This window comes from Pezoporus wallicus, unplaced genomic scaffold (genome assembly GCF_028554395.1).
Source record: "Pezoporus wallicus isolate ANWC-B61680 ecotype Strahan unplaced genomic scaffold, APGP_CSIRO_Pwel_v1 contig_7073, whole genome shotgun sequence".
NCBI classification, from domain to species: domain Eukaryota; kingdom Metazoa; phylum Chordata; class Aves; order Psittaciformes; family Psittacidae; genus Pezoporus; species Pezoporus wallicus.
Genome location: NW_026641326.1, coordinates 408,192 through 420,688, shown reverse-complemented (window position 1 = coordinate 420,688; position 12,497 = coordinate 408,192). Strand labels below are relative to the sequence as shown.

General features: G+C 41.0%; 1 long non-coding RNA gene across 2 annotated transcripts in view; it reads left to right on the top strand.

Moving 5' to 3' along the window:
• The first annotated feature begins 550 nt into the window (after positions 1-550).
• Positions 551-12,497, top strand: part of LOC130606503 (uncharacterized) — a 37,688-nt gene continuing 25,741 nt past the window's right edge. Inside the window, exon 1 of one of the 2 annotated variants that reach the window (XR_008973987.1) lies at positions 551-708. This is a non-coding gene — a long non-coding RNA (uncharacterized LOC130606503). Of the gene's footprint in view, positions 709-6,366; positions 6,570-12,497 lie in introns of those variants that run through there. The other variant, XR_008973988.1, reaches the window with a different exon arrangement.

Genomic DNA, 12,497 nt, shown 5'->3' with positions numbered 1-12,497 from the left:
ATAGAACCATCAGTTTAGTGGGCTCCTGCCCCCAGCTGAAGTGGAGAGGCAAACTGATATATGAGCAATGTCAGAAAACAGGCTGTCTAGCTGACGTTCAAAGTAGTGGTATTTAACAGCAGCAACAAATGCACTGGGAAACCACTGGAGAAATCACACAGAACATGGATCAGTAACCGTATGATCTAAAGCCAAAAGGGCACCACAGAACTGATGTTCAGAGTCTTTACATAGTGCTTTTGTCATCATCAGTTATAAGAGCTGTATTCCCACCCAACTGATGTAATTCCCATGGTTGTCTTGGCAGTACTTGAGTTACATCCCACCCCAAGGGAGATGACCCTCGCTTCGCTGAGAGCCGGAATAAAGTCCCTCTCAGGATTCAACAGCCCTGTTCCAGTTTGACCATGTACTTTGTGGTAGCTTGCTGAGGTCACGTATGTTGACTTACCCTACTCCTGCGTAATAAAAATTGGCAAAAGTCCTTGGAGAGAGACCATGACTCTGCACTTACTGAGCAGCATCAGAGTGCTGAGTTGTGCCTCTTGTTTCAACAGCTCACATGACGCTGTGACTTGTTTCCACAAGCTGGAGCAAAGACACATGCAAGGCAAAGAGGTCAAAATGGAACAGGGAAAAGGTGCCACCTCCTGCCATGAAAAGCCATCCTAAATAATTCATCTGGGATCAGAAAGGCCACATTTTAGAGTAAATAAATGGGCCAGCATTGACAGCAGTTTCCTACCAGCACAAAGAAGGGAAGAGACCATGTGTTCTTGAAGTGTGTCAACATCAGTAAGGGATTGGTTGGTGAAAGTAGAATTTATAACTGTTGGCTTACAAAATGTAAAGATCAAAACCGCAGAGAGAATAAATCAAATCACAAAAATACAGAAACGAGAAATAACGGGAAATCAGGTTTTCAGAAAGGACGAAGGAAATACTGCTCAGGAAAGAAGACAAAAGAGAATAGTGAAGAACATGATCAAAAAAGAAATTAAAAACAGAAATTCAAGATGCTCCTTTTCCCATTACATGCTCAGATCAAAATTAAAAGCAAGGTGTTTGAGAACAAAGGTAATGAATGAAGTGGGGAGCTGGGATGCTGTCATCAAAAGAATAAAGGCTTTCAAAGAACTCTAGGACTCAGAGATGGGAAAACTTCTTGCTTATACTGTCGTTAGCCTCTCCATCTCATTCCTGCAGCACTGTCACTCAATCTGTCTGGAGCACTGATGGTAACGGAGTAAGGAGGAGGGGAAAAAAAAGGAAGAGCTGAACTTTGGCTCTGCGTATTAGCACAAAAAATAAGCACTTCTGAAATTCTCTTCATATTTTTTTTCCCCAGCAGAAAGTTATAGACAACTTTAAATGGAAACAATTGAAATATGTTGTAGCTAAAACTTCTTTCACGCACTGGTCCCCAAATAGAGCACTACACAATGTCACAGTATCATGCTTCAATCTTTTTCTTTCAAATGACTTTTTTTGAGCATACGTAGTGTGGAGAATCTCTGCAAAAGTCAAAATGGGAATGCTGTGCACCCTGTTGTGGCTTTGTTTTGATACAGGGAAATAAGAGCTTGCACAAAGAGAAGTCTGCTTTTGCAGCTACTGCCCTTAGTCCTCAAAGCAGTTTCTTTTAAGGGAGAGCTGCTGCTGCTCTTCTAAGAATCACACAAGCTCTGTTGGCACAGAAGCCATCACAAAAATACTTTAAATATTGAGAGTATAATGGCCACTGTTGTAGGCTCAGAGCACCTGAAGATGTTGGCTACATCTCATCCAGCAGCCTGATTTAGTTTTGGGAGCCATCCAAATACTCGCATCCCTTAAGGCTTAGAAAAAATACAAGCTTTTGCCATGGTGCTATGGAGAATGTGACAGTGTTTCAAAGGGATTTGGCTGAATAAGCAATCCTTGGAACTGACATCACCTGAGAGTATGGCAGCAGGGCCTGGCTGTGCTGATATGAGCAGAGAAAGAAAAACAGAGAAGGCTCCCAGGAAAATAAGTAAGGTATTTTCTGTCTGGATTGACATTGTGGCAATCGGCAACAGCCCATTTGAGAATGAATAAATCCAAATACTGACTGTGATAGAGGTTTTGAGATACCTTTTCCTTTAAGTAAAACTCTTTGGTTTGGTTTTTAATGAAACCTATTATAAAATCAAACATTTTTGTTTGCCTCTGGAATAACTACTGATGTACTGCAAAGGGGTCACAGCAAAGGACTTACATTTGGGAAAAATGTGCTGGACGCGACATGAACTTCAACAGGATCTAGGTCAGCTCAAAACCCAGAGCACTCAAAAATTCAGCTTGTCCTCTGTTCTGTCACTCATCCACCATATGTTCTCTGGTGTTTTCATTTTGCCAAGTACAAAAGCTTTGGTGTGGGAAAACTACCTGTGACGCACTAGGACTCTTCAAAGTGGATGGTTGTTTTTTTGGATGCTCTGAAAAGGCCATAAACTAAACTTGACTCTTTCTCCATATATTAAGCTCAGCTGCTGCTTCCCTTTCCGATCTAATCCGCAATAGGGGCTGTCATATCCTGAATACTTCTCCACGTGGATCAATCTGTGGTTTCCATAAAAAGTCAGGCATTCTTACTGGAGAAATACAATACACACATAAATCTGGCAAGCTGTTCATTACAGAAGGCTAAATCCTCTGTCCTCCATCCCATGATAAGGCCTGTGAGGTTACAGCAATGCCCCAGCACAGATTGCATCTCCAGAATATAAGCATCACAAACTTTGCACTTTCTTGGATAAACACTACAGCTGAAATGTGAAAACATTTCTGCAGATGTTGCAGTGTCACTGCAGTGAAAGAACAGCACCAGGTTACTGATTCAGCTGAAATGCTTCTTGCAGAGCCCGCATCAAAGCAAGGCTGTTTTATCAGTTTACATACTTTAAGCTGAGTTTATTCCTTGTGTAATCCTCCTCAAGGCACTCTGGTGACTGAGCAGAACCATTGCCAGAAAGTGTCTGCTTCCTGCTCTGCAAATGTAATTTCTGCTCCCTTCCCTCTGTTTCTGAGCTAGCTTCTGTGAGTTTTTGTTTATGTGCTGTTGCTGAGCCTGAGAGAGGGCTTTTTTTTTTTATGATGGAAACATGGATTTTGATTTTTAAGGGGTTCCTGAGTTTAGGCAGAAATGGCTGGTTTGTTCCTTGGAAATCAGTGTCATCTCACTATGAAAGCGCACTGGAACAAGGGATGTTTTTCTCCATCTGCAGAAGATCACACTGGAGCTGGAAAGCTCCAATGTTTTGCTTCACTGCAGGTCAGCTGTGCTGCAATTCAGCCATCTGCTCATCTGTCCCTCCAGCTGCAGAATAGCCTCAGTAAAAGTGATTAGTTGAGAGCATTTTGAGACCAGTTCATCTCTACAAGCCATGTCTGGCTTTAGATAATGTGCTTTAATGCAGGACTCCTGCAGCACGATACCCTTCAAGATCTCTCTTCTGTTTCTGTGCTCTCCTTCTGATATTAAGAGGGACACCTTATAAAGGCAACTTAACAGCTGGAACCAATAGTGAGGACTGTAAAAAGAAGCTTATTAACTGTGCACTTGCATTGATTACAGCTGAGGGAATCCTTCTTTTGTGAACTTCATGGGAGATGTATACCAAGATGAGAATGAAGCTGGTTTAGGATGTAGGTGAGGTAGGCTCATTGCTTTCAAGGCTGTGAAATACCTGCCTCCGGTAGGAAGTCTGCTGAAGTTCCTAGCATAGCAGGCATTTTGTGTATGAAGGCTTCTCTCCTGTGTAATATCCACAGGTCTGAAGAGCTGGATATTTCTGTTGTCTTGCTTACAGTAAAACTTGAGCAGGGTAGACTGAGTCATTCTTAGAGATGTGCTTGAGCACTAAGCAGTATCTCCTGTGGTTTCCTACTCCTATGCCCTGTTCCCATGACCAGGTTGACATTCCACGTGGATATTTTGGTTTACACAGGGTTAATGTAGTGGATGCCAGGAAATAATGCTGCCTATGAGAAATAGTGTGAACATCTGCTGTTACCTTTATTTCCCACTGGTGTTGAAGCCCTCAGGGTTCGGTTGCTGTGGGACTGGCACGTCAGGCACCTCTGGCTCTGCTGAGAGTGCATTCAGAAGGTGAGAAGGGAGCTCCCTTCCCCTTTCTTGGACTGGGGGCTGTCTTCACCTCTGCTGTTGTTCTTCTCACCCCTACTGCCACCTGAACTGTTTCTGTCCAAAATAAAGCTGCTAACATCTCTTTTTACTGTGCTGGACAAGCCTGTGTGGCACTTTTGACAAGAGAGAACAAGCACAGCAGTTCTTTTTTGGGACACCTTGTTCCTGAGCACAGGAAGTTGTAAAAATGCTGATAACGAGCTAGTTCATTCATAGCTGATGCCAGAAATGATTGCCTTCTGTCACGGCACCTCTTAGTGAAAAAGAGCTGATGATTGAGAAAAGCAGAGTTGTCAATTCTGACTCTTTCAGTTACTTTTTGCCTTGAAGTCTGTTATCTTCAACTGTTCCCCTTGGAGCAGAGTAGGTAGTCTTGGCCAGGGCTAGGCTCTAATTGCTGTTTAGTAATTAATAATGCTTATCAAGTGCCTTTTCTGTGTTGTGGTTTCTACGGATCAAATGCCAAAGGTTTTGTTTTTTTTTTTCTGAGCTGTTGTAAATAGTTGACATTTCAGCTCCTATATTATTAGTAAGGCATTCTGAGAAATATTTTCTAGATGTATTTCCCAACATCGCAATAATTTTATACTTACTTCTCAAGATGCAGAAATGTGTGTTAGTCCATGGAAGAAAACATCCCAAAACAAAAACATGATTCTTAGAGTTAAACCACCATGCTACTTTAATGAGTATAATTTAAATCAAACCAAGTTATGGGCAAGCGATGGTACGTCTCCCAGCAAAAACTTGTATTGTGTTTTGGCCCTCAGCATAAGGAGACAAGGATTCATTTTCTTGAAGAGCTTCCTTTTTTATGTTCTTCACATACTTGTGGAAAAACAAATTATTTAGGGAGGTGGATTTTGGTATTAATTTTATTTTGCCATCTTTGGTCTCGCCCACCAATAAATCCGGAGCATCAAGAGGTTTGTCATGACTTCAGGGAGGATGGTTCATGGCTGTTTCTGGTTACAGTCACATCTGGGAGTCTAAACAATATTACAGGGCACGGTGGAGCATGGGTTACTTGCAACAAGGGCACATTGACCCCAGCCTGTTTCTTTTATTGCTACTTCTTTTATTTTTGTGGGGTTTTTTTTTTGGAGTGGCCTTGACTATAAAATTGCTGTCAGTTCATTCCCCCTATGTTTGGTTTGTCTCTTCCCTCCTGAGAATTGCAGTGAGGGTCATAACTAAGTTGGCTGGAAGTCTTACAAAGGGTAGATGAAGTAAGGAAGTAGCCCCCTAAGCCAGACTCCTTTCCAAGATCCTGGGTCCTATCTCCTTGAGTTACCAGCTAAAGTTGCATGAAAGCAGGAAGTAAACTGTACAATGTATAACCCTGACTCTAAACGCTACTGCTTTCTTATTCACCTATATATAGTGGGGGAGAAAGCTTGGTGGACTTCAGGGCAAAATAATTCAGGACACTTATTCTGGTAGTCTCTTTACCTTCTTAGAAGGGCCCTGGCTGAGCTGTGAGGCAAATGCATCTCATTGTGACTTTCCCATAGCACACTTCCCTCTATCTTTCTAACATTGGTTTTAGATGAATGCTCTTCAGTGTAGGGCAGATATCTCAAATAATGCTTTTTCAGTCAGAGCAAAAAGATGATAGTCTTCCTAACCAGGCTGGGGTTCTTCCTGACTCAAATCTGATAATACAACAGTTAAATCTACTCCACTACGTTAAGATTGACAAATGGCAGTGAAATTGTACTGGCTCATTTGACTTGTGTCATGTTAATTTGATAAATACAATTTATGTAACTCTATCCAGGATTGTACTTAACAGCATATGATCTAGGTACTAAATGTTTACATACCATAATGTGTTGATATTTGTTCTGATCCTTTTGTACTTAAGCATGAGATTTAGAATACCTCACTTCTTACAAACTATCTGTGCTTCTTTGTATTATTGAGACGAATTAGAGGAGTTCTTCAGTGTAAAATAAGTTGTAGAATTCATCTTGGCTGCACTGAGGGATCTGGAACTGGGGTCTGGTCCAGTCCTCTTCTTTCCAGTGTTTTGCTGTAGAAGTAGATGCAGAATAGCCAGCCACTGGGGAACAGCAAGCATCTGCTGTCACTCTAGCAAGCTCTGAGAGACTCTGGGTCCTCCTACAAGCTCTTACTGGGTCCCTGAAGTTGGTTTACACTTCTATATCCAGCTATGTTGCAAGAAGCAAAGGGCTTTTTATCCTTGACAGTCCACACCGATAAGGACTGCCTGCTGCTAGCAAACCTGTTTTTCCGAGTAATGAAGTAAAGCCAACAGAACTGGTGACAAGGGCTTGCTTTTCCTAGGCAGGATTCATCCCAGGAGAGCTTGGTGCACAGTAGTCAAGAGTTCTAATGTTGCCACAGCAGAATAACCAAAGGTACTTCCTGGCTTGTGAGTACTATGGAGATTTTTTTGTAGCCTCTAACAACAGCTTTTAGGTGGAGTCATTAGATGCGGTACAAGTAGTTTAATGGTAAAATCTTAGTAGCCTGTGTGCATGCTATACTGCGGTTGACAAAGTGGTGTGATCCTTAATGCACAGGGAGTTGAAGTGCTCCTAAATGTGCCTTGCATATGTTTTTAAAATATGTCTCTGCTCAGAAAACAAATTGGGATGTAATGTTACATACACTGTAGATCTTGCATGTGTTGTTTTTGTGCCTCTGGTGATAAGCCTGTTTAGTTATGTGTAGCTTTATGTATAAATCTCTGTACATATGCCAGAAGAGACATATACTTCTGTTGGTGCAGTTGCTGGGTTGTGCTGATACAAATTTAAGCAAGACTTGTCCATGTAAAAAGGAAATGTGTGTGTATCTAATCAAATTCTGTCCTATTTTATACTCCGGTTCAGCTCCAGTGAGAGATACGACTGATGTCAGGCTTTGGCTTTGCTGCGTGGGTTTGCAGGAGCTTTCAGCAGAGAAAGGCTTGCCACTGCTCACTGCAGAATTTCTGTTATTCACACAGCGAAATACATTCAGTAAGAAGTTGGTTTTTTTCCTTTGCATCATGTTTCAAGGCAGTGCAGTTGACAGAATTGACTGTCCCCCATTAATGGAATGCGAAGCTGCTGAAAGCAGCTGGAGAACCATGAGAGCGGGGAAATCTGCAGCCCATTGGCTGCACTAACTACACTGAGAAACATCTGCAATGCCAGTCTCCCAATTCTGCTGGATACGCTTAATTATTTAGAGCGGAGCAAACATTTGAGCCTGTTTTCCTTTCTTCCTCAGAGAGTAGATGCATTAACATTTTCCTGGTGATTTGTACAGATAAAGTAGCTGTTCCAAGTGCATTTCATGATGCAAGATGTGCTTTTAGAGGCTTTCAGATACTTCAGTGAAGAACACAAAATGATCTCGCTATTTCATCAATCAGTGTGAAATGCTGCCTGTGATTAACATCTCCATTAAAAGTAATCTCTTGAACTGCTTGAAAAAAAAAGTGCTTCAAGAGCATCATATGGGTGCATAAAAAATAAAGTACTGATCAGTGCAGTGTAGTGCCAGGGTCTGACGGTTACACTGGAGATCAGGCTGGGGATAGTGTTGAACATAGGGTCTATTCCTTTAAAGAAGGAACCAACCATGTCTTTTCCTGGTTATAACAACTTACATGTTTACAGGTTTTGTGCAGTGGAAACTAAAACTATTTGTCATAAACTGAAAAGCACATGATTATAACATCTCAAAGTAACAAGGTGTTCTATAATATTTTATGAAATGTTTCCAATAAATCATATACATATGCATATCACCCATGAGAGAGCAGTATCCTCTGGAGTTTTAATCCCATCTTGGATGTTTATTTTCTTTTGGCTTAGAACAAATACTTTGACTTTTCTGTGAAGTTATTGTCTCTGAGTCACTTTCTTCCCTGACACTAGGGTTGTAAAGACATGTGGTTTTAAAGAATATCATGTTGATATTCTGTAATGTTAATTAAGGAACAAAGGGTCTACAAAAGACCCTTGTACCTTGTCAGATACAGCTATTTATATGTTGTATAGTTGAAGCACATGCTCCAGATAGGTCTCTTCAGACAATAAACTGTACTGAAGTATCATCAATCACACAACTTTGCATATCCCCCCAGAATGGGGCTTGAGGTCAGTCTGCATTGCTCCACAAAAGCACTGACCTGACCAGGTTACAAATGCAATTTGCTTAAAGTAAAACATATGACAAGAAATATGGTCATAGTTAGAAATGACCGAATAAAAATGTAAACTATGTTCTAAATTGCTCTGATTTACATTTGAGAAGAATCCACTGTGGATTCTCTGGTGTGCTCTCCTGCTCATCTTCAAAGCAGCAGCCCTATGTTGAAGTGTTCAGCTAGAGGGCACAGTAGTTTTTGCCTGGAGTTTGAGGTGAAGAAACCCTTAGGGCAGATGCACCTCCCCATTAAACATAAAGTACCCATACTCCTAATCTACTCCTCTGAAATCACCCATGTCCTAAAATGGTTCTCCAACAGCTGAACAAGCTCTTCATGCAGTGGTTGCTTATGTTCAATGTTTTTAATAAGCAAAATGCTGATATTTTGGAAAAGTTAGCACTGGATGACAATGAAATGGAGGATCTAGTTGTTTTGAGCATCATGACAGCAGTTTGTCTCATTTGAAGGCTTGGTCCAGAGCTTAGTCCAGAGCCTTCTACACTGTTGGTGATGACACCAGCAGTGTAATGACATGAACATATCTCCAATTTCACTTACTGGTTTATAACCAGTATTGGTTCTGAACCTTAGATGAATGAGGAGCTGCAGCATCCCTTGGATTTGTTGACTTAATCAAGCATATGATTTTTCTTACAAAGAAAACCCAGGTGAGGCTTTGTGTAAATGACTTTGATAATTGAATGTTGGAGGGAACATTGCTGGCTGGAGTGTCCACCTGAGGTGTCAATGAGAGAAAGCACAAGATATTTCATACAGAAACTGTGGTGAGAAATAACCATGGAAACATTATCATTTGAGCCTGCCAGATGGTGAAAACAGGCTTCCCACACACATACCTTATTTTTCATTATCACAGGTCCAATGTGAAAGTAGGGGACCAGCCGGCAGGACAACTCTGAGGTGTGAAGGAGCTCAGCTCTGTGAAGCAAGAAAGCGTTCTGTGACATTGCTGTTTCTTCTGCATCCAGGCTGTGGTCTGGGCCATGCACAGAGAATCATGGTCATTCTTCCAGCAGCAGAGAGGATGTTTGATTGCACAGCTCAGGGATGCTCAGTACTATCCAACCTTGCAAGGATGGCTTATCCAAAACCTATGGGGGCAATTGCTACAGGGGTAAAGAAACTGATTTCAATGTCCTGGGCAATATTAGATGAGCAAGAAGGACTCCATTCTTCCTTTACAGAATCCTGCTAATAAAGTGAGGAAACCTGAGGATCACCTAGCCCATCTGCTGGTTAAAGAATTCTTGCCTCTCTCATTAGAGCAATGGAGTGAAAGCTGCAATCATTATAGAAGTGCAACAGTGATGAAAATGAGTTTCATTGGGGATTTGCCTTCATTTTTATTTTCCTGCCAATGGGGGAGGAGGAGAATGGATTGGAGAAGAATAAGGTACTAATTTTATAGGAAAGAAACAACTAAAAATGAAATAATGAAAGCACAGCTCTTCTCAGACATAAGGGGAGTGATTAATTCAATGGGAGATGGGAAGAACATATATAGGACTGAAGAGGTGCCAGTGATGAAGCCAGGCGAGTGAAGAATAGGAGGGATACTTAGGAGAGCGGACACTAGAGGTGCATGGAAAAGTCTTCAGGAAGGCATATAATTCAGGAGAAGAAAGCCTCAATTAGATTAATTAGAGAACCACTCAAGTCTGAGTCAAGACACCAAGAGAAGGCACTGTGAGCTGGCTCAAGGTACCACCACCACAGTATGAAACATTTAACCAAGAGGAAGAGCTCTGCTGCTCACCCAAGCTCTTTTCTAAGCACTGCATGTAGTGAAACTTAGTTCTAGTTGTTTTGCAGGTTACAGTGTTCAAGTATGGGTAAAGGAAAGCTAAAAGCTCTGTTTTCTCCCCTGCCAATCTTCCATTCACACGTAATTTCTCCTGTATTCAGAGAGTGAGGGCTTTGGAAGGCTTTCTCCTAGTGTTCATAGTCCTTGGGTCTTTCTGTATAATTTGAAGAGGCTGTCTTGAGTAAGGCAGATTGGTATATGCAGCATTAAACCAGTGACTCTAGGTCAAATAGAAGTGTTCTACTGTATTTGTTCCAAGTATCTCTAAGATGCTAACTTCAAAATGCTTAACAAGGGCAAGTTTTAAATAGTGGAACATGGAAAAGGTCTATCGGGACAAAAGGGGAAAAGGCACTTAATAAGAGAGAAGACCTGTTAAAGGAAGATCTCCATTTCTTTGTTTAAAAGCCAAAATTTCAAGAGGGGATTGATCTTGAGTTGTTTTGGATTAGATTTGGTTTCTGATTAATCTGTTCCTTTCTTTGTGCGACAAAACATCAATTCTGTTTAAGTCTTCTGAGTGATGTTACAAAATAAACATTTCAATTTGGTTCAAAGGAATTAAACAATGTAGTCACACTCGAAGACACCATATTAAAGTGATGAGAGATGTCCAGGTCCACTTTCCTCCATAATTAAAGCCCTACTTGACTAAAACCTGAAAGGTCGTTGTCAGATCTCTTCTTTCAACCTTCTTTCATTACATTTGAGGTTCAGGTTTTGTATAAACCTTGGCAGAAACTTGAGAACCGTAGTTAATTCCAGACTATATTTGACAAATAAAAACGAGCATGGCTGGGCACTTCTGGCCAAGCGCATGCTGGGGTTTTATGACTTTGCAATGGACACTTCAGTCATCAGTTGTGGTGTCCTTTGGAAATTAGCTTCTCTCTCCCTTTTGTCCCCAGAATTTTGGATGTTTGCAATATAAAATCTAAATATTTTTATTTCTGTTGCAATATTGTACCCAAAGCTTTCAACACAAATATTTTATTCCTTGTTCATCTGGTTCTCACTCAAATGTGTGAACTTTTTTGCTATATTTGCTTCAAAGGAGCAGTTTTGAAGTAAAACCTCAATTATTTTGTAGTGAATGCTCAATCTAACAACTTGGCCAAGCTGATATGCTTTGTTCATGACCACATTTCACAAGATCTCACAGAAATAAATCTATCTCCTCTACTGTGATTAGAATCTATTCCATTTTTTCTGCTGTATGACCTTGTGGCAAGGTGTTATCAGGCAAAGCTATGTTGTTTTATGCCTATTATCTTGTATGAAGTCCCTGACTGAGGTTTATTGAACCTTGCCTCCTGTTCCAGCTCTGCGAGGAAGAGGACTTCCATTTATTTGGAGAGCTCCTAGCAGTGGAAAAGACTGGGCTGGGGATTTGTTTCTAAGCAGTTACTATGCTAGGTATTAAGTTAGCTGCTACATACTGAATTTTTGCAGTGAGTAAAAGGTATTTTCAATGCTGCTTTCTGCAAGTGTGGATTATTCCCTCTGTTCACTGGGGAATGCAGATGACGTGACATCTCTGGAAGGCAAGGTAGTAATCTTTGAAGTCACATAGAAAACTTGGTTTATCTGCTGAACAGAAGGGTATCTGAATGGTTTGTTAGTGCTAAATACACTGAAGGCATGAAACACAGGCAGATTACAGTGGTAGGGTAGGAAAATCAGCTAAGAACAGTCTTTTCCACTGATCTTAAAAGAAACCCAGATAGTTCAGGACAGGTGTTTGTGAACCATCTGAGTGCGTGCAACTCTAAATCTTCACAGGTGGGATGGACTGGGGGTCGTTGCCATAAGTCACTGTAGGCTATCTGCAGTACATGATTATCTCTGTGTAACTTGTTATGAAGACTGCAGAGACTCTGCTTTTCTCAGCTGAAGTTTTCCTTTGTCTCAAAAGGCTGAAGCACAATGCAGGGCTGGGTTGAATACTCTATCCTGAGGTGAACTGTGCTCTTGGGAAACTCCTTGTAATTGTACCCAACCACTGCTGGTTATTGTTCTGTAGTGGCCATGTGTGCTTATGTTTCAGTTTAACTGGGTGGGTGCTGTAAGATCTATAGAAGTTGGTAATCATACAGTTATGGGGGCAAAAAGCACAGTCATTTAGCAGTTTTGAGAATATGATTTGCTTGCTGTCAGGTATGTCTGCTACCTTTACAAGAGAGCTATTGCTGCTAGAAGTTGTTGTGTTATGTAGTTATTTTTAATGCTTTAATATTCTTAGTGCCTCTAAGAAGAATGGACATAGTCTCCTTCTTTTTCTTTCATTAAAACCTTACCACTAATTGTGAAAGGGTGGTTAGATCATGAGC